Source organism: Chelonoidis abingdonii, chromosome 6 (genome assembly GCF_003597395.2).
Source record: "Chelonoidis abingdonii isolate Lonesome George chromosome 6, CheloAbing_2.0, whole genome shotgun sequence".
NCBI lineage: Eukaryota > Metazoa > Chordata > Testudines > Testudinidae > Chelonoidis > Chelonoidis abingdonii.
In genome coordinates, this window is record NC_133774.1 from 113,084,186 (window position 1) to 113,110,980 (window position 26,795).

The following is a 26,795-nucleotide window of genomic DNA, read 5'->3' on the forward strand; positions in this document are numbered from 1 at the left end:
AATGTAAAGGGACAACAATCTTCTACCTGTGTTAGTTAGAACCACATGAACAGCTAGCAGCCCAGGTCATCATGATCTGATAGGTCCTACTGAATGCCTAGTTAAGATTCACTTTCTGTAGAGCACAACATTTATTTAATATTATCATCATTATGTAAGACACTCACTTTATTTATACTTTGTTGGGTTGTAGGCTAGACAAAACACTGAAACTAGTTTGTGTGCACAAAATGAATGAGCAACAAATACTCCAGTTGCTTTACTGTTAGATGGCAGTTGAGAAATAACAGGTCTCCCATTTTTCCAAGACTATCTCCTTAACAGCCCACTGCTATCAACATATTTAGATATTTGTGGCAGGTTAATGGAGGCCATTTTCACCTGGCAGCTGCATCAATCCTTAGCAACAGTATGTATGCATACCCACCACTGATGTAATTTTTAGTTTCTGGTAACAAAGCCAAAAATGGAAGATCAAACTATAAAAACCTTTGGAGAGAATGTGTCAGGCATTTTCAGATAGTGTTTTGCCTTAGCAACTGTCTCATTTCATTCCCTAGCAACTCTCAATACTAGTTTTGTTGTATTTTCCAGCTCAGAATTACCTCTCATGAACAACTAGGAGGATTCCCTTGTTATGTTTAACAAAATGCATCTTTTTTTCTATGCTGTAGTTTAAGACAAACAGTAGAGCTCAGTACTCCATAGTAGTAATTTAAATAAATGGGCAAATATCATGACTTGAGAGAGAGTTTTAAAAAGTTAGAATGTCAGATCCTATATTTTAGGGCAGCAGTGTCTCTTATGCACATTGTTGTTTTCGGTGTTGCTGTGGCTGTGTTGGTCCCATGATACGGGAGAGACAAAGTGGGTGAAATAATATCAGCTTCAGATTGTGGAATATAACTAATATTAGATTAACTTCTATTGGTGAGAGAGACAAAGTGACCTGAAGAATAGCTCTGCAAAGTTCACATCTTCTCTCTTACATGTGAGCTAGTTAAGACAACTTGAATTAGATTCTTTCCTCAAATACATACATAAATATAACCCTCATTGATTTCACTGAGAGAGAGGCACAATTTAGCCTTCAGAATTTGCTTCATTTTATTGGCATATTACTCTCTTAGGGCCAGATCCTGTGAGAGGCAACATTGCACAGTGGGGCAAAGCAGCCCTAAAATCAGTTTAATCAGGCACAGGAGGAATCCCTTTGTGTAGGAAATTTCTTGGAGTAAAAAGCCTCTGTAGCTGTTCCTTTGCCACTCTCAGCTCCTCACCCCTACTCCTTCTGTGGCAGGAGTTGTAGCCAAGGTTAAGGGGGAACAGACAGGGACTCCCTATGCTTCTATGATGCAAGCTGACAGAGCAGCAGCATTCATGTAGATGAAGTTGATACTCTGTGTGTCAGGGCTACACTGGAGCCCTTTCCACACGCTGTCATCACCTGGTACAACTTGGTATTCCACTGAAATCTAGTCAAACAGCTCCAGATTGTGGAATTTATTTTTTCTATTAAAAAAAATCCCTTAGAAATCTCGATTAAAAACTATTAAAAATACTCTTATAAAGAGCCTTGTATGAAAGTGTGTATGAGAGAGAGGTGCTTTACAGATACATATACAAACAAGATCTCTAAAGAGATAACATACACACGAATTATAGGACAGGGGATGAAAAGAGCAAACACAGAATTGCTTGAGCAGTGACATTTAACATCTGCCTTGTCAGTTTCATATTTGATTTTGTGTTTTGTTTTGTTTTGTTTCTTGGTCATCTTTTTCCTTAACATTGCTAATGTGTATGTGCAAAGGGACGTGGTTACGGTTGTGTGCTGAACTTTAACTTTGGCATGTCTTCATTTGTTAGTGCTTAATTCACTCCATGCAACCCTTAATGTTCTTTTAACAGGGGAAACCAGTGATGCGCGCGCGTGTGTGTGTGTATTTGTGTGCGTGCACACATCAGAGAGAGAGAGATTGTGCACTATAGGTTAGAGCTGGGTGAATAACTGATCTTTTGATTCAGAAACAGTTAAAAATGGGGGAAGTGTTGGATGTTTGGGTAGAACCCCAAATCCGAAAGTTTTGGGCATTTTCTGGGAATCAAAAAAGTCCCTCTTGGGTCTGTTCCAGAGCGGTCATTCAAAATTGGATTTGTCACATCACAACTGAGTGCCCTAATGACCGGCTTAAAGGCTCTAACCTGGGGAGGCGGCACCACCATCACCTCCTCCTCTGGCCATTTTTTGAATGGTCGAAATTATTCATGGCAAATTGGTGAATAGTTTAGGGTTGACCAAAACTGTGTTATTTTCTGAATAGACTATTCTCCTAGAAAAATTCACCCAGCTCTACTGGAGATGCACCTGAAACAAAACCAAGTATCTGAAAACCACAACATTTAGGAAAAGTTCATATCCCAGTGCAGACTCTGTGATTTGGACTTATTCCACTACACACACGCGAAAACACTCTCCCTCCCTCTTAAAAGGCTAATGTTTGTCTCTTTTTGAAATACTATATAAAATGATCACTTTTATATTGCATATACAAATAAAAATGGGGTACACATTCTTTTCTATATCTGCTATCATTTATACATATCCTTTCTGCATCATCACCCAGACACAAAGGACATTGCTTATTGCTATCATGGGTGTGCTTTGAAATGTTTCCATTTCCCACACAGTCATTTCCACTTGACTAGACTCATTTTCAGTTTATTAAAAATAAGGTCCTCTTGATCATGATATAGTCTCATAGAAACAATAAGCAGCAGCACTAAAATCTTCTAAATTCTTTTTTAATTAAAAGTGGCATGATTGTTTGAATAAGAACATATATGACAACCTAGGGCGAGATACATGACTTATTTTTATTAGTATTGGTGTACTTCAGCCTCTCATATTTCTGCATCCTATGGGTCTTATTCTATTCCCATTAAGATAATGTGAGTTTTGCTGTTCACAATATCAGAAGGTGACTGCAGCCCTAAATTAGAAAAATAAATTATGTATCTCATCCCAAAATGTGGTTTCATATGTAATAATATAGCACATCTCCCTCTTTGTGTGTGTGTACACCCACCCACACACATCTCCTATGCTAGTACCGCAATTATCAAAATGTCCAGGTGACATATAAAAATTTTGGATTATCAGGAGAGCAAGCCAATATACTTTGAAATCAGCCCTTAGGGTTTCCTGAAAAATTTATATATTTCAAGCTCCTATGACTATAAACGTCCTCCTTCAGCATTCTCTGTATTCTATCATTGTATTCAACTTAGTTTCTGAGTAGACAGACTGCAATTTTAGCTTAGCCCTTGTGCAACGGCACTCAAGGAACAGGGAATTTCACAATCCTGTCCTCCCACTGGACAACCATGCAGGGTTAGAGCAAATTCTAGTGTCAAGAGAAAGAGGGAGAAAGTAAGTTAAACAGGGATATATTGAAGGAAATCAGTGATGTTCTAAATCATTGCTACATTGGGTTTTGAGGAATAGGCAGATTCTAAGGATTGAAAATGGCAAACATACTGTAGTACTATTATACAGAAAATAATTGAGACATAGTACTAAAAATATAGTCTATTTGTTTATTTTGGGGAAAAGTATTTGAAACAATATTAGATGAAACGTTACTTACCACTTTAGGGAAAACAACTGGGTACAGTTTTTAGGCTTTAATAAGGGAACAAAAGGAAATATATGATTTGGATGGAGACTTCCACCTTAGATCTGTGATAGTAAACTCCTGCTTAATTAACTATTTTTGTTCATTAAGGGCCCAATCCAAAGCCCACTTGAATCTAATGGGAGCCATCCATTAAATTCAACAGGTTCCATCACAGAAGGAGGGAATGACATTGGATCTTACAGGTTAAGTTTTTCAAAAAGCACCTGATGAGTTTCCATAAGAAAGATGAAGGGTTAAGGTGTAATATCACCATAACCTTTTGGTTAGAGAAGAAGATTAAAAACAGGATACATGTTTTTGTTGGGTTTTTTTTTTTTCTCCCTCGATCTGGAAGGAGGCAGGCAGTAGATGGTTCTGGGGATCTCTCTTGATTAGGTACAGATCTGCATGAGGATTATTACATTGGAAGTAAGACAAATAATGGCTAACACTATAACTAGATCCAGAGAGATACAGATCTCTTCGGAGACTGGACCAAGAAATGGAAATACAACCTGATATGAAAAAATAGAAAGTAATACCGTTTGGGAGAAATGAAGCGAAATAGAGAGCATAGATTAAATGGAACAGTCTTGTCACGCTCCCCAGTAAAGTTATTAGCTGCAGGGAAACACATCGACAAACTAAATGCTGTAATGTGATACAGTGAGAATGGAAAGCAAAATAAAGAGGGGGTGATTTAAGGATTTACATGTCACTGATCAAGCCTCAGCTACACTAAGATCAGTTTTAGTTACTTTTTCCTGAAGAAGGTATTATTATTCTTAATCCTTCATAGTACATTATAAGGGTAAAATTTACCCCAGCAGAGAGAGCCATCACAAACCTATCCTGAGGACTTCAGCTAGAATCTTCCAAACACTCATGTCTGTGCTTAACTTTATACATGTAAGGAGTCCCATTGAGTCAGCCTGATGATGTGCCTGATGTTAAGAATGTTCATAAATATTTCCAGGACTGAAGTGTTGAGTGGGAAGTAAGTGGTGCATAGGCCTCGTGAGGGCCCTCAGCATGGGATGAATTTCACGTTAAGTGAACAATATGCCTAGCAGAAATGTAAGAAATAAGTTCTCTGACCCAGCTGTTTTGAAATCTAAGGGCCCAATTCTGCAGTCCTTCATTATGACTTGGTCAGAATTGCCTACTGAAAATCAGTGGGCCCAGTTCAGATCTTGATTAAGCAGGTGCAATTCTATTGAAGTTCATGGAGCTGCAGCCAGTTGTGGCCAGGGCTGAATTTGGACTTTGGTCTTTTAATAGGAATTTTTGCCTGAGTAAATTGTATGATTGGACCATAACAAACATGACTATAATGCAAGCAAGAAACATCAAATGAAAATATGGAAGCAGAGTGTCTCAGGGATGAGGTCAGCACTGAAAAGCTGCATGACAGTAGTATATGTTCAGAGGAGGCAGGTCACTTGGTGCTAAGGAAGAGGGAAGCTGTTACCAAAAAGTGGAGCTGCAAGACTGAGTGGGGAGAAGGAGATGGTGTGGGAGCATTAAAGAGAGAGGGCTGGGTGAAGACATGACTACAGCGTAAAATAAGTACAATGACTCTAGGATTTTTAGAATAGTGAGTGGTTGTGAGTAGAGAGGAGGATATATTTGTATGAAGGGAGAGAAATACTTCAGACTATCCAAAAAACAAATCAGATCATGTTACTTTTATTGGNTGACTTGGTCAGAATTGCCTACTGAAAATCAGTGGGCCCAGTTCAGATCTTGATTAAGCAGGTGCAATTCTATTGAAGTTCATGGAGCTGCAGCCAGTTGTGGCCAGGGCTGAATTTGGACTTTGGTCTTTTAATAGGAATTTTTGCCTGAGTAAATTGTATGATTGGACCATAACAAACATGACTATAATGCAAGCAAGAAACATCAAATGAAAATATGGAAGCAGAGTGTCTCAGGGATGAGGTCAGCACTGAAAAGCTGCATGACAGTAGTATATGTTCAGAGGAGGCAGGTCACTTGGTGCTAAGGAAGAGGGAAGCTGTTACCAAAAAGTGGAGCTGCAAGACTGAGTGGGGAGAAGGAGATGGTGTGGGAGCATTAAAGAGAGAGGGCTGGGTGAAGACATGACTACAGCGTAAAATAAGTACAATGACTCTAGGATTTTTAGAATAGTGAGTGGTTGTGAGTAGAGAGGAGGATATATTTGTATGAAGGGAGAGAAATACTTCAGACTATCCAAAAAACAAATCAGATCATGTTACTTTTATTGAAGAACATAAGCCAAAAGGGGCAAATCTTAACTCCTTCTCTATGAGATGCAGAGGTCCCCAAGGGCAACAGAATTCAGATAATAAGATACTATAGTGGCAGGCCCTATAGAAAATACAGCTGTGCAGAAAGCAGTGCAAAATTTTTTACCCATTTTATCTAAAGAAAGACCATTCTTTATCTATAATGATAAACATTTAGCTTCTGAGTATACTAAATATTGTATCCACAGCCAGCCCATTAAATATTTTATTTGAGCAACAGCAGCTTCTTTTCATATTTAATTTATTTTTTCTAAAAATATAGCTGTCAGCGTAATCCCTTTTTTTGGTTGTTGTGGAAATACCTACCCCAAAATAGGCTGCAGCTCACGTAAGCTGAGTTCCCCTACCACTATCATGCTTACCAGATAATGCTAATTCATGGCTACTTCATGCCTCTGATCCTATGAGTAAAATTACTCAGGCACATAAGTCCTTTCAGGATCAGACCCCTAGTTTTTTTTTTTTTTCCTGAAGAATTACTAGGGAGGCAGGTGTGGAGAAATAGTGTTGAAAGGAACAGCTAGCGCAGTAATATGTTCACAAGCTCCCAATTATTTGTGTTTAAATAGAAATTATTATTATTTATTACTTATTACACTAGCACAGCTGGAAGCAGCTGGGGAATGAGGGGAAACAGTAGTGAAATCAAAAGCCATCTTAGCATATGCTGAACAGATAATATGCAAAGCTTCTCAGAAATGGTGTTTAATTTTTTGCCTCTTCATTTTTATATGAATTCACAGCTCAAACCTTTCTTGAGAACATTTCCCCTAAGATAAGCACTTTTTAAGTGGTCTCTTCAAGCAAAATGTACATCTTTTAATGCACTCAATTCTGGGGTGCACTCTTCCCTTCCTGGGCTGCTGCTTATACTGGATGGCTGCTACCTGGCTTCCTGGGGTGGAGTGATGTTCCTGATCTCTTTAGCAGGCCCCTCACATCCTGCTGCTGCTGCAGAAACAGCTCCTTGGACCTGTCCCTCCTAAGTATCCCCCTCCCTTTTCTTCTCCTGCTCCTCCCAGCCCTCATCCTGAATGAGAAATGACTGGCTGTGGCAGTGACGCTTCCTGCTGTTGCTCTTTCCCCCCTGACTGGCCAGTGGTTATAAGAGCACTGGCTCCAAGAGCACAAACTGGTAGCAGGCTCAGAGTGATGCCATTAGGGCATGACAGATGTTTCCAAGCTCTAGGCAGGGCTCCAGTAGCAGAAAATGCACTGGAGAGGGGAATATAACTGTACAAACTAGCCACAGATAGCCTTCCTTGCTTTGGGTGATGGGCAGGGCAACCTGATCCAAGGATAACCAAGAAGGGGATTTTACCAGGGCGTGCCCTGCTTCTCTTTGCAGTAATTTCTTCCCCTGGAGTTTTTTTTTTAGAGCCCCTGACAGGAGTTACACTGTTGTCAACTCTTACAATTTTATTGTGAGTCTCATGATATGTGGTTTCAGAGTAGCAGCCGTGTTAGTCTGTATCCGTAAAAAGAACAGGAGTACTTGTGGCCCCTTAGAGACTAACAAATTTATTTCAGCATGAGCTTTCGTGAGCTACAGCTCACTTCTTCAGATGCATAGAATGGAACACACAGACAGGAGATATTGATACATACAGAGAACATGAAAAGATGGAAGGTATGCATACCAACAGGAAGAGTCTAATCAATTGAGATGAGCTTAGCATCAGCAGGAGGAAAAAAAAACACAAACTTTGAAGTGATAATTAAGAGATCATAGAGGTTGAGGAGAACTTAACATAGGGAAATAGATTCAATTAGTTAATGACCCAACCATTCCCAGTCTCTTTTTAGCCTGAGTTAAATTGTGTCTAATTTGATTATTAATTCGAGTTTCAGCAATCTTTCTTTGGGTCTGTTTTTGAGTTTTTTTGTTGCAAAATTGCCACCTTCCAGTCTGTCACTGAGTGATTAGAGAGGTTATGTTTATGTTGGTGTGCGGTTGCTAGTGATATTTGCATCAGGTTGGAGGCTGTCTATAAGTGAGGACTGGCCTGTCAACACTAACCCATCTCACTTATGACGTCCTCACTAACCCAGGGAATCTATCCTTGCCACAGAAGCCGATGCCAGCTATGTCCACATATCTATTCAATGACACCATCGTAGGACCTAATCACATCAGCCACCCATCAGGGGCTCGTTCACCTGCACATCTACCAACATGATATATGCCATCATGTACCAGCATGCACCTCTTCATGTACATTGGCTAAACCGCAGTCTTACACAAAGAATAATGGACACACATCTGACATCAGGAATCATAACATTCAAAAACCAATGGGAGAACACTTCAACCTCTCTAACCACTCAGTGACAGACTTGAAGGTGGACATTTTGCAACAAAAAATCTTCAAAAAAGCAGACTCCAAAGAGAACTGCGACTCAAATTAATATGCAAATTAGATACAATTAACTCAGGCTAAACAGAGACTGGGAATGGTTGGGTCATTACACTAATTGAATCTATTTCTGTATATTAAGTTCTCTCACACTCTATGGGTCATTCTTAATTATCATTTCAAAGTGTGTTTTTCCTCCTGCTGATGATAGCTCATCTCATTGATTACTCTTCCTGTTGGTATGCATACTTCCACCTTTTCATGTTCTCTGTATGTATAAATACTCTCCCGTGTGTGTGTTCCATTCTTATGCATCCGAAGAAGTGAGCTTGTAGCTCACGAAGCTCATGCGAAATGATAATGTGGTGTTTGTCTTAAAGCCCCAGTTCCTGAAATCTAGTCATTACATGACACTCTCGCTTTCATTTAAAAAAACAAACCATATCTTACTAACCCTCATTGTTTCTGAGAAAACACTTGGGAACATGACCCAAAGGGCACCTAAAGACTCACGAAACCAGAAGATTTCAGGGAACAGAGGTGTTTGTGTGGGGGATAGGGAAGCCTAAAATCCGTTAATTAAAAAAAAAACCAAAACCTTACTATTTTAAAGTGTCAAAGTTTAGATTCAGGACTCACAATTGTCAGACCACTCTGTTTATTAGCACAGCGCTCCGCAATAACATTCAGAATAGTGAGTGCCATGCAAGGCTCACAGTCTTATTTATACCAGCAAAGAGCAGGAGTTAGACAAAAGAACAAAGAAGCAAAAAGACAGGAAAAACTACCTGTGACACAGCATGCATATCCTACTTCCTTACTGATTGGTATCGATCTAAGGCTAATACTTTCTTAATTGCCCCTTAAACGGTGCAATTGTTCTATACTAATGTCTGTGTTCCTGGCACCTGGATAGCAACATTCCTGAAACTTTCCTTAAAGGTGCAGACAACATTTCTTTAATTCTTCTATTCTTACAATATAATTCATTCTACTTTCACAATCCTCCTTTTGGTCAGAGCGTACGCCATGACCAACATCACTGGTTCCACAAAGTAACCGTTCCTTATCTCTTTGTTCATCAGTGATATTCAAAATCATCATATTAGACACCTGTTTTGGGGCAGTTATCTGGGTGACACACTTCTGGATGCAACAGGAGATTAACTGAGAGCAGACAAAATCACTAGGATTCCAAACAGGATAGTTAGGGCTCCCTGAAACACCAGTTCCTATGCCAGAGAAACTGAACAGGTTACTTAACCACTTCCATAAAGAACTGGCTCTTCATGTAGGAAGATATGCGATTTGTTCTATTGGTTAGCGAGATCTACACCTCATTTGGTGTTGTCAGGTATAAACAACACACATCTTTTCAATAAGGGCACAGGTCCCTCCTTTGGCTGCCAGCACTATATCTAATGCTTGACGGTTTTGGAAGAGCCACCTGTCTGATCACCCCTGTTTCTTTGGCCAGGGTTTTTAGACTTTCTCCCGGTTTATTTGCCATATTCAACACTGCTTGTAGCCTCAGGAGTCTTTTTGCTGGTGTATTGTCTCCTCCAAGTGGATATAAGGAAGTGCCAATAGCCGCTTCCCAAGTTAGGGGCTTATGTTATGTATATACCATGGGCATCTGTTAAGTCCCTTCTTTTTCGCCTGAAATTACGGAGGCGTTCTCGTGTGGAGGGACTCTAGTAACTCGAATTGTGGGAAGAGTTGGCTGGGGTAACAGATACCTGACCAGTTAGCTGTAATACAGTATAAGCTTTTGGTCCCACAAACCCAATGATGGCCTATCAAGGCCGGAAGGCGATAGGTGCATCCATTTGTTACATAGGTATCTACAAATAAGAGTAATACCTCCAAAGGGCACAGGGTAACTCCCTTACGAGAGTGGTAGTGTTTGTATGGCATTGGAAGATTGTAATTATTCTAAGATTACTGTAGGGGGACCATGAGATTGATTTTTCGTTTGATCCCAGGTTAGAAAAAATTCATAATCCCATACCCCCAGCCACTCTTTAGTTTTGTTTTGAATAATACCCATACACCATTTACCACAATATCCGAAGCAATGGCTTTTTCCCAGATCCATCCCGTCCCATTACACACCCAACACCAATGACCTTCCCCCACCACACTCTATCCATTTAGATGATCTTATTCCCACTGTTCCCAAGTGTCATTACTGTTCCACGTTTTGTTAAATGGTGAGGCCCTCCAGTAGGTCTGGAGAATTGATGGATCGTCAAACAGGAACACATAGAGAGTGGCGGGCTGGCGAGACCCGCATTGTAAATTAGGGTCTGAGCTATCCACACTTGCTGGGATAAGAAAAGTCATTGGAGTGGGCTCCCAGATCTTAAGTACCACAGCAGAGAACAGGCGCACCAGATGCATATTGGAGGCAGCCTTCTGGTTCTGGACTAACCAACTTGGGGGGGAGGTGGTGGGTGCGGTTTAACGGGGGGAGCGCATTGATGAGGGGACTTGCGTAGAGGGGGGGGCGGGGGGATTGAGGCAACTGCAGTTCTGCAGTTTTATGTCACCAGGCAGCAGGCGAGGCTCATACTGCTGCTTCAGGCCTTGCTTAAGTTCCACTGCTTCTGGCACTACGAGAGCGTAGATTGTAAGGTATTGCAGGCTGTTCCTCTACGTCTTCTTCTGGAGTCAAAATTGGACTTCTGCGCAGTCTGAGTGTTGATTGGTTTGCCGGGGAGGGTCCTCACACTGGTCAGAGCAGGTATCCTCTGCGATGCCAGATAAGTTAACTTGCGATCTGGAGTTAGATTGAATGATAGGACACGAGTGTGCCAATCGTTTTCTCGATGTGAGCTGCACAGAGTACCCAGTTCAACATCCCACACCAGTTCGAGCGAGGGCGGTTCCGTCATGCCGGCTGATCGACCTTCGCTGATTGGAGGACTTAGACCCCACGCGTGCATTAAATCCTTGCAAGTCAGGAGCATACAGTTGAGTCAATTCAAGTCTGGGCGAGAATGGTGAAGCCATGAAGTATGGATTGCATAGGGCGTCCCATTAATGATTCAAAGAGACTGTAGACGCTTTATGCGTGAGGAGATGGGATCGCATTTATAGGGCTAGGGTAAAGCGTCTGCCAGCTTATACCCTGTGGAGTCACAAATCTTAGCATTTATTCTTAAGTACACCATTTCGCCTTTCACAGCACCTGAACTTTGTGGGTGGTAGGACAGTGCAGCAGTGTGTGGACATGTAATATACGATTCAGAGTGTGCACAATTTGTCCAAAGTGTGGACCCCCACAATATCAGACGTGGCGGAGCCGACTAAATACTAAGTACAAGAGAATCTTAGGACAGTGAGTCAGCCTTGCGACAAGGAAAGGCTTCAATCCAACCAGAAAATACATACCATAACCAAAATAAATTCAATCGTTCACATTAGGCATTGTACAAAAATCAAGTTGCCAATGCAAGAGGGTGCTTGGGGAAGCCCCGGAATCCCTGAGTCACTTTAACAGGTTACCAAATATTGTGGCTTTGGCAAGTGGTGCAGACAGCACAGTGGGGGCTGCAAAAGACTAAAATGGGGAGCCCACCATCCCCGCCTAGTTAGAGCAGAGACATTCTCTTTCAGACATGCGAAACACCGTGTAGCAGGGCGGCCAGCGATGAGTAGAATGAAAGGGGCCACAAAGGCCCCAGTGGGCGAACGCCAAGGAATCAGGAGTAGAGAGCAACCCGCGCACCCAGGAGTCTTTTTCAGTTCAGAGCAGAGTCCTGGAGGCAGAGGAGGTCAGTGAGGGATGGTGGTATAGAAAACAGAGAGGGAACCTAGAAATGCATCTGGGGAGGTTTTATGCAGCAGCATGTTTAGCAGAGGCATCAGGCAAATGCGTTACCCTTGGCTACCTCAGTGTTCCACCGAGTGACCAGGGCACACTAACAATAGCCAGGGCAGGGAAGAAAACTGCACTAGGAGAGCAGATTAGGGGCCGTTCTTGATAGGAGTACCGGCAGATGTAAGGAAACCCCGTGCTTGCCAGAGGGTACCAAAGTCATGTAAACAACCCAAAAGCATAGCGGGAGTCAGTGTAAATGGTGGCAGAGCGTCCCTCCGCCAAAAAGCAGGCACGGGTAAGGGCAATTAATTCAGCAACTTGTGCTGAGGTTACAGAGGTAAAGGCGCAGCTTCTAGGGTTTCAGAGAGTGATACTACGCAATATCCTGCAAGGAGACGACCGTGGTTGTCTCGAAAAAGGAACCATCAGTAAACAAAACAAGTTAGAGTTAGGTAGAGGGACATCAGAAAGGTCAGAGATGGGACGGTGATAGCAGAGACAGTGCAAGGCAGTCGTGAGGATCACCATCATTGACAAAGGAAGGAGAGTGGCAGGATTTAACTGAGAACAGCGCTTATAGTGATATATGAGCTGATAGCAGTAGACGTTCATACCTGGTAAGGCGAGCGGAGGAGGGTGGCTTGTATTGCGTTGTAATAGCGAGTTTCTACAGAGTGAGGACCATCAGAGTAAGGGGGGAGCGAAGGACAAGGGATTCAGACATTTCGACTAGGCGTGCTGCAGCAGCCACAGCACGTAGGCAGGGGGGCAGGCTGGGCACAGGGTCCAAGGTGGCAGAGAAATGAAGCTACTGGGCGGTTCTTGCCTCCGTGCACCTGAGTGAGAATCCAAGTGCACATCCAGATTGTTCATGGCAGAAAAGGGTAAAGGCTTAGAATAGTCTGGCAGCCCTAAAGCGGGGCAGAAGCCAAACCTTGTTTGAGGGAAACAAAGGCAGAGTCGGCTTCAGGTGGCCATGGATGGATTAGGCACAGAGGTCGAGTGAGTTCCTGTAGAGGTTTTGCAAGGGGAGGCATATTGGGGAATCCATTGTCTGCAAATCCAGCCATGCCCAGAAATTTTCGGACCTGGCGTGGGTGCAGGGTCGGGGAAAGCTAAGGATAGCTTGGACAGCGGTGGGAGAAAGCGTACGGGAACCCTGGAGAGGAGGAAACCAAGATATGTGACAGAGGTTTGACAGAGCTGTAGTTTAGAGCGAGAAGCCTTGTGACCTTTGTTTGCTAGGGCAGTAAGGAGCATAAAGAGTCAGTTTCTGAGGCGATAATGACGGGAACAGAGAAGCAGGTCATCTACATATTGGACTAGGTGGACCCGGATGGGAAAAAGGTCAGCTAGTCTCGGACTAATGCCTGGGAGAAGTAGATGGACTTCCGTATACCCCTGAGGGAGTGTGGTCCATGTATATTGGCTGGCTCCTGAGGAAAAGGCAAGAGAGGTACTGGGATCAGGGTGAACTGTAACAGAAAAGAGCAGAACACAAATCAACAGAAAAAGAGTTGCAGCTGGTGGAGAATAGAAGCCAGGATCGTTGCTGGTTCGGGACAACAGGAAAAGTGGGTATGACAATACGATTAATGAGCTCGAAGGTCCTGAACAAATCGCCATGAATTTTGCCATCAGCTTTTCGTATGGGAGAATAGGAGTGTTAGCAGGACTGGAAAAGGGAACATAATGCCTTGCTCCTGTAGGGCAGTTATGCCGGAGCAATGCCAGCCTCTGCCTCAGGTTTAAAGGTAACTGGATAGGCGAGGCAGGGGTTTGGAGGAGTCAAAGTAATGCAGACAGGATCAGTATTTAAGTGGCGTACCTCAGAGATGGGTTGGCCACAGAGAGGATGGACCTGCGAAATTAGGTGCTCAAGGGACGGATCAGTGGGCAGCAAGGACCGGATAGAAAGGGACGTTTCAGACAGCAGGAGGCTACAGAATCACTCAGGGAAGACTGGGGAATCTGACAAATAAACGATCGGGGAACAGTATCGATAGTAGCACACAGCTTACATAACAGATCCCACCCAAGGTTACCGGATGGAATCAGAGAGAAGGAAGGGCATGATCTGCAGAAGAGGGACCAACTGGACTGGTAAGGTTTTGAAAGGGATAGGGATTGGGACTCCAGTAATGCCACGGACACGGTTTTCCCCGAGCAGGGGAACTCAGGCAAATCGCTAGTACGAATGCAGAGAGTGAAGCTCCCGTATCACAAGGAAAGGAAAGAAAAGATCATTGAAGTTAACACACATCACCCGTAGGATGAGTGTAGTAAGAGCTAAAATTTCTGAGGTTCCCTGGTGTCCGTCATTGTGTTGTGGGGCAAAGTAAGGCTGGGGGCTGACTGGCTGTGCGGCAGGGGGTCTAACTGGCTGTTCACAGAGTTACCAGGCCGGTTTGGACACCATCTTCCAATGTCCCGCTGTTTACAGTAATTACAAACATCTCCATAACCCGAAAATCCAGTTCTCTGTTCCCTCCCACGACCACGTCCCCTTCCCCGGTGTTTCCCCCTCCTCCTCGGTATTGTTTGCCCTGCCCTGAAAGCTGTATTTGCAAGGCCATTAATTGCTGGACTGATTGTTCTTCCTTCCCTTTAAAGTACGTTGGCAGTGCTCTGCCACTGTTTGCAATTTGTCCATGGTTTCAGTCTCCCATCCAACACTTATTCGTTTTAGCAGATTGCCAATAGCAGAGGAGGCCATTAACAAACGCATTAGCCAGGTGCCCTGTCCATTTGTATCTGGTTGCTGTATACCGAAATGTGCAGAAAAAGTCAGCTAGCCGGGTGCGATAGTCGCCCGGGTTCTCCCTGCGTTGCTTACAGGCATTTATGGCTGTCCAGTTGGTTTTAGGAATCCATCCCCGAGGGATGGCTTCAAATAGATTTTTAGCTCGTTCCTACACTTTTTCCGGTAATCATGCATCAGGACCAGTGTCTGGTAAAGTAGAGTGGCGATCAGCAGCGAGCCAATTGCTGCTGTGAGCCATTTTTCATGCTCACTGGGGGCTGTAACAAGTAGCTTGCACAGCTGCAGAGGTCTGCTTCAGAGGGTTCATAGGTATCCAACCACACCGTAGTGTATAGACCGTGGCCTCTGTCTTAACACACAGGGATTCTTTGAGAAAAAGATAAACACACCCTATTCGAGGCTGAATCTTCTATGGGGGGAGCTCCAATTTAGGGAGTGATTTACTGTCTCAGCCATGTTTCAGGATTACATTGGTGACGTTTGATTTAATAAATCCCCTTTCTACAGGTAATACACTGAGCACAAGGTCTTCCTAAAGATGGACACATTCTTTCTAGTACTTAACTTCTTACAAAATACATATAGACATATTAATATTATACATTTGAGATAAAGGGTATGTAACTTGATTTTGGTTATTAAGTACTCTTAAGATGTATATCATGTACCTCATTTAGTAAAAGAGTGACAAAGTATGTAGAAAAGAGACAATAAATTATTTTAGAGGAGCTCAGGTGTTTAACTTTGGGCATATCTTTTTGTTATGTCTTGGATGAGTGCACCTCAACCATACTAGGATATATATGCAAGAGGGTTACGTGAGTGATTTATCGTATTGGCTTTCAGTTAACAGCTTCTATTTAAGCCTATTGTACTACAAAAAAAAAACCCCAATTCCAAATCTCTTAACCACGATACATGGACAAGTGAAGGAACTCTACGTAATTGAGTCCCTGATTTGAGACTGCCCTAGTTAGAAGAAGCACAATGACCTTGTCTTATATTTAGAGAAACATTTTAATTTTTGTAATAGAATTTCAACTGTACAACCCTTCTTAAGGGTTAAATACAAATCCCAGGAAAGCCAAACACAGGTCACTAATTACACCTGTGTGTAATGCCAAAATGAGACATGGAGCTACTGTCATGTTCAGCTATGCCAAAAACGGATTATGTGTATATTAAAGGTAAGTCGCAAATGAATCTTTATATGTGGAGATGTAAAAAAACAAAACACAACCAATCTCTTCATCACTCACACCTAGAAAACAATGAGTTTTTAGCAAACGTAGATGTGTTGGAGTGTAGAGTTCTTAGAACTTTTGAGCATATTTTCTCAGAACAATAGGATAACCCATATACAATTTCCTTTTCCTTATCTTTGGACCTTTACCAACTGCTTAGGTTTTTGCAATAACTGTATAAATATGACTTATGGATTATTTACGGCACTCTTCCGGAAAGGGCCCATTTAACCTTTTAGGAAATAGGGTTTGCAAGAAGACCAAGAATAATCATCATACTCCTATTCAACATGGTCCTCTTAACAGTGTTTCTATTGCACAAAGTTTAAAACTGCTTTAGAGATGGTCCGTCTCGCGCGTCTGTAGTACGTCATGGATGTTTCAAACTCTCTATTCTTCTTAAATCACTTATGTGTTAATTGTCCTAAAAATGACAGCCTTTATCCACTGCTAGCAGATTTCAACACAATCTTATTAAGTATTGTTCCAGGGGTTCGATGGCGCGTGACCTCTTACGACTGACGATTTGTTACCTTCTTACTACCTGACTACCTTCCAGTTCCCTCCATATCTTGGATTCCACAACTTGATGGTCATTTCAACAGCTCTAGTTTGCCATCGTCTTAATCAAATGTGAAAAAAATAGCTTCGTCCTGCTTGCCCTATGTGGCCCGAATGCATGGCTATTTCTTTCATGAACCAGAAGATGTGGGGAGTTCGCATTTGTGGTCCTATCACAATTATGAGAAAAGAAATTTGCACACGGGAAAAGGGACCAGGAAGGGTGTGGCGCGCGCTAGCTTGAAAGAGCCCACCTCCTTGCTGAATTGGTAGTGGAACACAAAGAATCAGTTTTTGAGTGAAGTCACGCGACCACAAAAGGTGGAAACAGAGCAAGCGGGCTGAGCGCGTTGTCCTTTTATATACAACTTAGTACCGAATGGCAGTGATTGAAACTGGTTTGATCGTATTCCGCGAGTTTGTAGAGTGATCCGCTTAGTTACTCACACGGGGGCCAGTTTCTGCCCTACTCTAGACGATCGTAAGGGGAGAAGGGGAGGCTTCATTTAATAAGAAGCTTTTTTCACAACTTTAATTATTTGAATACACTCTGATGGGAAGAGGGTCCCAAAGATTTTTGATTTTGTCCACCTACGACATTGAGCCTCTCACCACCACCCTAAGGTGCCATTTGCATGAAAGACAGTAACTCTCTCCTTTTAGCACATTTAGTAATTAGGTCTGGTTCGATAATGATTTGCACCACTTCTCTAAGATTCCACTCGGCTATTATTTTGTGTTGCCATAAGATATTTAAGCACAGAATGCACCACTTGAAGTTTAACTAGCGGATCACCGCACCCTGAGTTAGTCTAGACCAATTTTTCCAAAATTTACGGGAGTCTCGGACCTTTTTACTCAGGAATTGTTCACCGGGAGACGCAGGGATTCCTTGGAAAATACAGGTGCATTATAGTAACATACACACGCGAGGAACGTCTCCTTTAGGTCATTGTCGGTAAATGCCCTACTGAGGTAAGAATATTTGGTATTGTATCAGCCCCACAACAGAGAACCCGTACGCCTCATCAGCGACCAGATCCACAAAGAAACGGAACATTTGGTTCGTCAAGACAGGAATGCCACAGTGCGACCAACACACAAATAGAAGGACATCCCGGCGACAGCGCCTACTTGCCTCAACATCACAGCCACTTAAGCTTAATCTGGCACGAGGGTTTTTACTTCTCGAGGAGTGCAGATCGATGAAACCTGCTATCCACCCTGTCACATGTCGACTGCAACTCCACGACCTAGGGGCTGTACCAGGAAACTCTTGGTCGGCCTATCTGCATTCTGGACCACGACGGCACCCAGTACTCCAAACACTCACAAGCAGGACAATATAGACATAATCGTACGAGACAAGAAGGACAGTCACTACAAGTCCGGGGCAAAGACCAATAGTAGCACACCACAGAGACAAATAGATATACCATGTACGTCTTATGGGAGTTTTCTGATCATGCAGATACCCCCTGGGATCGCTTCCTAGCGCACCAGATAAGAGTGGGAACCAACAGGTTCGGTGGCGTAGACTTCACTGTGGTGTGCGCCTTTCCTCACTCTAGTGGAAGGACAACCCACTCGCGGCGCGCACATGCCAGGTGCCGGCTTGCCCACGGTCATGCCTAACATGAAAACGGTACAAGGAATCACACACAGCGTCACCCAGTTGAAGACGCTGCTTGCCAATTTCTCGTGGTTGTATCCTTCATATTGGTCAAAAGCTTTTTAGACTCTTCGAGTGACGCACCAGTTCTCGGTCAGCCAACTCTGTTTCATAGCACATCAGCGCTCATGCGCTAATACAGCCCACGCACTAAATGTGAGCAGATGCCATGGGGCAAGGCCTAAACCAGTCCTTATTTATACAGATACAAAGAGTGGGCAATTAGACAAGGGAACATCAAGAAAAGCAAAAACAGTAAAAATCACCTCGGGCACAGCATGCATATCCCACTTCCCTTACTAAATGTTTATCGATCTATAGGCTAATACTTTCACACAATTGCCACTTAAACAGTGCAAATTGTTCTATGTTAATGTCTGTATTCCTGGCACTGTACCCTATTATCAGAAGGACTTTGCAACACAGGGTGCCAACAGAGTATTTTGTAGTTAACAGTACAGATCAACATTTCTTTCACATCCTTTCTAATTCTTTACAATATAATTCATTCTAATTTCACCTCTGGTCGTGGAGTTCCGAGCATTTACAGGAATATGGGGCCCCGTTTTGGCGAGGAAAATAATGAATCAATATCTAGCGTGAGGGACCAAGTGAGTCGTACAGCAAAGGAGGGCACCATCACCTATGTTTTCTGTAACTTCCTCTTGTTTGCAGGCCATACTCTGCTGTTTGTTTGTAGAGAGATTGAGGATCAACGGATGCGCTAGGGCTGCACATTCATGAGCATATTGCGCCACTTTCTCCACCTACAGAGAGCGAAGCCGAACACGACTGCGCGAGTAGGAGGAAGGAGCGATAGCACTTAACACGGCAGACTGAGGGGAGGCTGTGTGGGAGAAGCGGAAGAGAAATTCACAGATGTCGATGGTACAAATCCACTCTCTTCCCACTTCTACACAACTACTCAAGCAAAACTGCAGGCGAGATACATACCCACAATGCACATTGCCATCACACATATGCTCAGTCAAACGATAAAAGAGAGCATCGCTCTCAATATAGGGACTAGCATTGATGAATCTGTCGGACTAGAGGCCGCAGCAAGTGTGACATACCAGTCTCTTGTCGGGTGCTGCATTATTTGTTTTGTCTAACCATTTGGGTGCCAGATCCACAGTAAGCAATTTTGCATCAAACAAACGTGGTTACTTTGACAAGGCCGCCCCTAGTCTACCCAAAGTTCCTCAGAAATAATCTAGCTCAGGGGTAGGCAACCTAGGCACACTATGCCGAAAGGCGCTCTGGTTACATAGTCGAGCGTCATGATTTTCTAGTGGCACACACCTCGTGAAAGTAAGAATGAACACAATATGCTAAGGAGCAATCACGGGACAACGGATGTCTCTTGGAGAGAGCACCAGGTCCATGGTGGTCCTCTCGTTCAATCTTTAATTTTTATTATAGCCATAATTGTTTGGGATGTTTGCAGTGTGTGATTATTTTGATACAGACATTAACATAGAACAATGGCAACTAGTATTAAGGGCAATTGGTGAAGTATTAGCCTTTAGATCGATAAAACAGTTTAGTAAGGAAGTGGGATAGACTGCTCATGCAATTAGAAAAGTATTAGCCTTAGATATACCAATCAGTAAGGAAGTAGGATATGCATGCTGGTTAACAGGTAGTTTTTTCCTGTCTCTTTTTGCTTCTTTGTTCTTTTGTCTAACTCCTGCTCTTTGCTGTATAATAAGACTGCTGAGGCCTTGCATTGCACTCACATTTCTGATGTTATTGGCGGAGCGCTGCGCTAATAAACAGAGTGGTCTGACAAATTGTGAGTCCTGATCTAACTTTGACAATTTGGAGTTCCACCAAGATGGCAACCGTCTTCACTGGGCTGTGTGATTCCTGACTGTTTTTGTAGGACGACCGTGGCAGCCGGCACTGGGCACTTGGCCAAGCGTCCTCCGCTAGCAACGGAAAGGCGCACAGCCACAGTGAAGTCTTATGCATCGAACCCGTGGTTCCCACTCTGTTTGGTAGGGATCCCGGGATCTGACATCAGGAATCTGTCAGTAATTATTTCTGTGTTTTGTCCAGACTGAGGACTGTCCTGTCTCTGTGTCTATCCGTCCTCCTGTGAGTGTTGAGTTGGGGCTGTCGTCAGTCCGGAGATCGGCCGACAAGGGGTTCCCATCCCCGCGATCTGAATGAGTGAAATCTGCACAATCGCAGCCGCACCACACCTTGAGTAAAACCCTTGGTGTGAAAGCAAGGGCGATTGAGGCAGTAGCCTGTGGGCTCCTTTTTGTGTGTGCCACGGGCATCGCTCTGACGAACCCTAATTTCCTTCTTGTGTGATTGGTGTGTGAAGTCTCCTACGCTGTATGGGTAATCAGACATCTAAGCCGGGGCAGTTCCCTAAAAGGACCCCGGCCAATTTTATGTATTTTAGGAAGGTCTGGAATCTTGCAAGTTCTGGAAAAATGGTCTAGACTAACTCAGGAGATCCAAAACTCAGTGGCCACTGTTAGGATCTTGGGACAAGGATCGAGTGATGTCTTAAAAGACAAACTCGGCCAATCTAAACACAAAATGGCAAAGGAGAGGCGATTGTTTAATGCAATGGTGGAAGAGCCATCATAGGATGGACAGAATCAAAACTCGCCTCTCTCAAAGATTCAAATGATAAATTAAAAGCTTTATTGAACCTCCTCCCCACCACTAACCGAGTGCTCCCTGTACCCTGTTCTCCAAGCAAACCCCCTTCATACTCCTGTCTCGGGATGGGAAAAAGATGAAGAAAACCCCTTGCTAGATTCTGGGATGAGGATGAAGAAGACGCGTTAATCGGGCCTGGCAGCCTTGCTCGAATCAATAGGAGCCAACCCGCCACAGCACAGGAACAACTGTCAGCAAATTCTCCCAGCTCAGAACAAGTCCAGCAATCTCCAGTTCAAACCTGTCCGGACCATCCGGTACTCCCGAGGCCCATTCCTCTGAACAAACTCTGATTCGTAAGAGCTCGCACTTGGCCTTAAAAATATCAGTCCCCTCGAATCCTGCATACTGGGGGCCAGGATGGGGTCCCACTTGGAGCTATAAGCCCTGGACTCGCACTGAGCTCCTTTCAATTGTAAAGGCTTTCCAAGCCCGAGAAAATCCTACACAAATTGCAGCGAATTTTCGTTAGTGTGGATACCTATGAACCCTCTGAAGCAGACCTCCTCACTGAGCAGCTACTTGGTAACAGCCCCAGTGAGCATGAAAAATGCTCACAGCAGCAATTGGCTCGCTGCTCGATCGCCACTTCTACTTTACCAGACACTGGTCGCTGATGCTGATACGGAAAAAAGTGGTAAGGAACGAGCTAAAATCTATTTGAAGCCATCCCTCGGGTATGGATTCCTAAAACAACTGGACAGCATAAATGCCTGTAAGCAACGACAGGGAGAAAAACCCGGGCGACTACGCACCGGCTAGCTGACATTTTTCTGCACATTCCGGTATACAGCAACCAGATACAAAGGACAGGGCACCCGGCTAATGCGTTTGTTAATGCCTCTCCCTGCTATGGCAATCTGTAAACGAATAAGTGTTGGATGGGAGACTGAAACCATGGACAAATTGCAACAGTGGCAGAGCACTGCCAACGTACTTTAAAGGGAAAGGAAGAACAATCAGCTCAGCAATTAATGGCCTTGCAAATACAGCATATTCAGGGCAGGGCAAACAATACCGAGGAGGGGAGGGGGGAAACACCGGGAAGGGGACGTGCGTGGGAGGGAACAGAGAACTGGATTTTCGGGTTGTTATAGGAGATGTTTGTAATTACTGTAAACAGCCGGGACATTGGAAGAATGAGTGTCCAAACCACGCCTGGTAACTCTGTGAACAGCCAGTTTAGACCCCTGCCAGCACAAGCCAGTCAGCCCCCACCTTACTTTGCCCACAACAATGACCAGGACACCAGGAACCTCAGGAAATTTTAGCTCTTTTACTACCACTCACTCTACGGGTGAATGTGTGTTAACTATCAATGATCTTTCTCTTCTTTCTTGTTGATACGGAGCTTCACTCTCTGCAGTTCGTACTACCGATTTGCCTGAGGTCCCCGCTCGGGGAAAAAAAAACCGTGTCCGCCTTGTTGGGCTTTTACTGGAAACGTTCCACATCCGACTTATCCCGTTTCAAACCTATCTCCAGTCACAGGTTGGTCCCCTTTCTGCAGATCTTGCTTCCTTCTCTTGATTCAATTGCCCTTAAACGGTGCAATTGTTCTATACTAATGTCTGTGTTCCTGACACCTGGATAGCAACATTCCTGAAACTTTCCTTAAAGGTGCAGACAACATTTCTTTAATTCTTTCTATTCTTACAATATAATTCATTCTACTTTCACAAAAGCCAACCTCAAGACTTTTGGAGGCCTGACTCGTATTTGAATGCTTGGTGTTTGCTTGACTGGAGTTATATCTGCTCCTGTTGGCAGAGACTTGGAAGGAAGGAAGTGCTATCATAAAGTACTGTCTGCCCTACCTTGGACTCAGATCTAGCAGTGTTACAAGTTACACCTCACTGCATCAGCTTTAGAGACCCTTCCCAACGTGTTTAGTTAGCATGACATTCATGGTACTATCCACATATTATTTACTGGTGTATTTGTGCCTTACAAAATTTGCAGGAAAAAAAATAGGATTTGATTAAGCAAAGGCGGTTCATAACTGTGTAAATTTCCAAGTTTACCACTTACTATCACAACTTACCTCTCTCTCTCTAGGGACATTTTAAGGCTGGCTGGGTAAATGTCAATATTTTTGGCAAAAATTTGAGCACAAGAAATTTTTTCCATCAGTAAAATATATTCGTTGAAATATTTCCAGCCAGTTCCAGTAGTTGCACTATACTTAGTATAATAATATCTGAGTGCTTCTCATGTCCATTCCTCTGCTGAAAAGTTTAGGTCAATGGTTTTGTATTTCTTTTTCTTGTAATTTTTTAAAGAAGACCAATTTTAAAGATTGTAGCTGCTATTCCCAAAGGGGAATTTAAACTGAAGGAACTTTGCCTCTGAATGTAGAGTCTGCCATCTGTAGTATACTTTGGAAATGAATAAATTTGGTCAGCGGGATTGAAATGCACCTTTTTAATATTAATCCTTCTCTTAGAACCTGATCCAAAGCCCATTGGAGTCAATAAGAGACTTTGTATTAACTTCATTGGGCACTGGATCAGGTCCTTAATGCTCTGGGCTATGTAGTCATACCTGTATTTCCCAAAAGATCATAAAAATTGTTGTTGATTGAGTCCAAAGAGTACACACATTACCCTTACGTGCTAGCCTGATGTATGTAGTAATATGCATATAAGGCAGATATCGTGTCTCTTTTCATAGACTAACGTGTGGAAGGTCTTCTCTCTATGGTAATTAATTACGGAGGATTTTGTTTTCTCTTTTATATGTCAGACTTTGTTTTATTGGTAACCCAAATAGTTGTCTGCGTTATATAAATGAATGAAAATACCTTTTCTTCTTAGCATGCTATAAAAACATCAGTCAGTATCCTTTGCTGCTAGATACTAAATGAGTAACATTTATTGCAAGTCCCAGGCAGCTGAGATTCAAGGTAAAATATAAAAATGCATTGTTGCTTTTTCTTGACCTTCTTTTTGAAACTCTCTAATGGAAAATATATTAGACATTTCCCAAAACTTGACGATTCCGTCTTTTTTCCTTAGGTGAGAAGTCTGGTGGACATCAGCAGATTCTGAAGAAACCAAAGTAAGATTTTACATATGCTGTATTTCAAAGTGTTTACGGTTAAAGTTCAACTTTTTTCTTAAGGAGACTATCGCTAATTTTTGGCATGGATTTCTTGGTTTAAATCTAAAATTTCTCTTGTGCTTGGCAGCCTCTAGCAGTGATTGGAAAGAGTATTATTTTAAAGGTTCCTGTAGGTGGAAAACAGAGCACAGTATTTGGAGTGGTGGCTTTTGCAGTGAAATCTTGTCCAAAGGAGTCCTGAGGGGCCAGGGGTGAGATCACAGTTTAGATTTTGCAGGCTTTTTGAAATAAAGGAAAAGAGTCTTAATCCCAAAGTCGGTTTGTCAGGTATGCTGCAAGTTAAATGGAAATGTAGTTAGTGAGTAGAATAAGTAAACAAACAAAAGGTTGTGTTTGAGCCTTTGTAGCTTTTCTGTTCAGTGTCAGATTCAGTAAACCAGCAAAACACTTCATGGGTTCTTGTAAACATGTGTTCTGCATGTCACACCTACTTGAAAGTTTACATGAATTCTTCAGTTCTTTTAAAGAAAATTCTGTGTTTCAGTTGTGAAGAAATCTGATTATCAAATACCTTGGGCCTCATTCAACTCCCTTTTCTGTCTCTTTCCATTGACTTGAATTGGAATTGGATTAAATCCCTAAAGAGAATATATCAGATTACAGCAGCATGTTAAATATAACCAGCAACTCAAATCAATGAAGTGAAGTATTAATTATTGTATGTGTACATAGATAGCTTTTAATCAGCAATGCATGATACCTAGGGTGACCAGATGTCCCGATTTTATAGGGATTTTATAGTCCTGATTTTGGGGACTTTTTCTTATATAGGCACCTATTACCCCCCACCCCCATCCCGATTTTTCGCACTTGCTGTCTGGTCACCCTAATGATACCTGTCTTATCTGGATTTATCTAGGATGTGAACAGTTATTTGCCATTTGCCAGTCAGGCTACAAAATGTACAAGCCGGGTCTATGGTGAAGGATAGTCTCTCAGTTGTTTGTTTCCATTTCTCTGTTAGAATTATATTACTTAAAGTTTGTTTTTATATCTTATATTTCCTAAATGCTGCAATAAATAGAAACTATAAAGTCAAAACTGGTCCCAGATTTAGGTATAATTGCTCGGAGCCCCATTTCTGCCAGGATTGTCCTCAGTTTTTAAAATCAGCCTGCGTGGTGACAGCTTTTAAACAATGTTTTCTTTCCATCACTGGAGGCTGCTGTGTTTATGCATTGGCGTTATTATTTTGTCAGTACGATTTATCTGCAGACAATGTGTTTTCTTCTTGCTTCACTAAGTAATGCACATCTTGACTTTACAAAACAGGAAACTTTTCTTGGGATGGGGTGGGTTCAAGAGCTAACTAATATTTTACTTTTCTATCCACCCCTTAAATCTGCCCATTTTAAGATAGAAACCACAGAGACAAATATTAGAAGGTGGTCTCTAGGAGTAACTGATTGGCATATTTAAAGTGGGTTGTAGTTACTTATGAAATATTTGCAGCCTTTAGTAAAAACCAGTTTATTAATTACTGTGTATGGCAATGTGGAGCAATATTATTTTCCACTGGAGAGAATAACTGTGAGTATGTCTTCACTGCAATAGACCCCCGCAGCTGGACCATGCCAGCTGACTTGGGCTCTCGGTGGGGTCATGCTAAGGGACTGTTTAATTGTGTTGTAGGCATTTGATCTCGGGCTGCAACCTGAGCTCTGGGACCCTCCCAACTTGCAGAGTGCTAGAATCCAGTCTGAGCCTGAATGTCTACACCACAATTAAACAGCCTCTTATCCTGAACCCCTTAGCCTGAGTTATCTGGTGTGGGCCAGCAGCAAGTTTTGAATTCCAGTGTAGACATAAGCTAAGAGAGCTGGTCTTTTGGCTTAAGATTTAAGAGTAATTACATTTACAAATATGCATTTTGTTTACAAAGTCCAAAAAAATTATATTATGGAGCAAATTAGGAAGCCCTTGTCCCATTTAAGTTAACAGAAATCCAAAGTCATGACTATGAGCCAACTTGATGTTTGTTTTGGTAAGGCTCTCTGTTTCCTCCAAGTATAGTCATTTCTTCCATGTGGCTGTTCTTGAGAGCCTGCAATTTACTTATTATAGTAAAGTGCACATTATACATAGGAGGGAGTTGATTATAGAGATCAAAGGACATTGAGATGGCAAAAGTGTAGCAACCTTTGATTGCGTGACAGCCTAATCACAAAAAGCCTTACAGCGAGGGAGATCTCAAAGTACAATTTAGTAGCTGATGGAGTAGCAATACATCCTATAAGGGTATTAATATTTTTAGTAGCTATTACTTATTTTTTTAAAAAGCCAAACACAAACTAATTCATAAAGCAACCCAGCTGTCTTTTCTTGTGTAAGTAGGATGCTCTAACTGTACATATTCTAAAAATATCGGTTCTGTTTATGATGTCATTATTTTTTGGTGTCCTCCATGAACAAAAGACTTAACTTGTCTTTGAACTGCTTTTGACATGGAATCACTGAAATCCCAGTGAGTCTGAGTTTAGCTCCTGATGCTGTAAGTAATGCATTTCCATTTCTGTGCCATCATAGTAATGAATCACTATCTTATGCAGCATGCCAGTATTAATCCTCCTCAGGCAGCTATGACGTCACTTA

At 42.6% G+C, this 26,795-nt stretch overlaps 1 protein-coding gene across 34 annotated transcripts in view; it reads left to right on the plus strand.

Moving 5' to 3' along the window:
* PTPRD (protein tyrosine phosphatase receptor type D) overlaps positions 1-26,795 on the plus strand; it is a 1,348,190-nt gene that overhangs the window by 672,225 nt on the left and 649,170 nt on the right. For all 34 annotated transcript variants that reach the window (XM_075067326.1, XM_075067339.1, XM_075067332.1 and 31 more), the window contains one exon: positions 24,098-24,140. The gene's annotated coding sequence lies outside the window, so the exon portion shown is untranslated. The remainder of the gene's footprint in view (positions 1-24,097; positions 24,141-26,795) is intronic.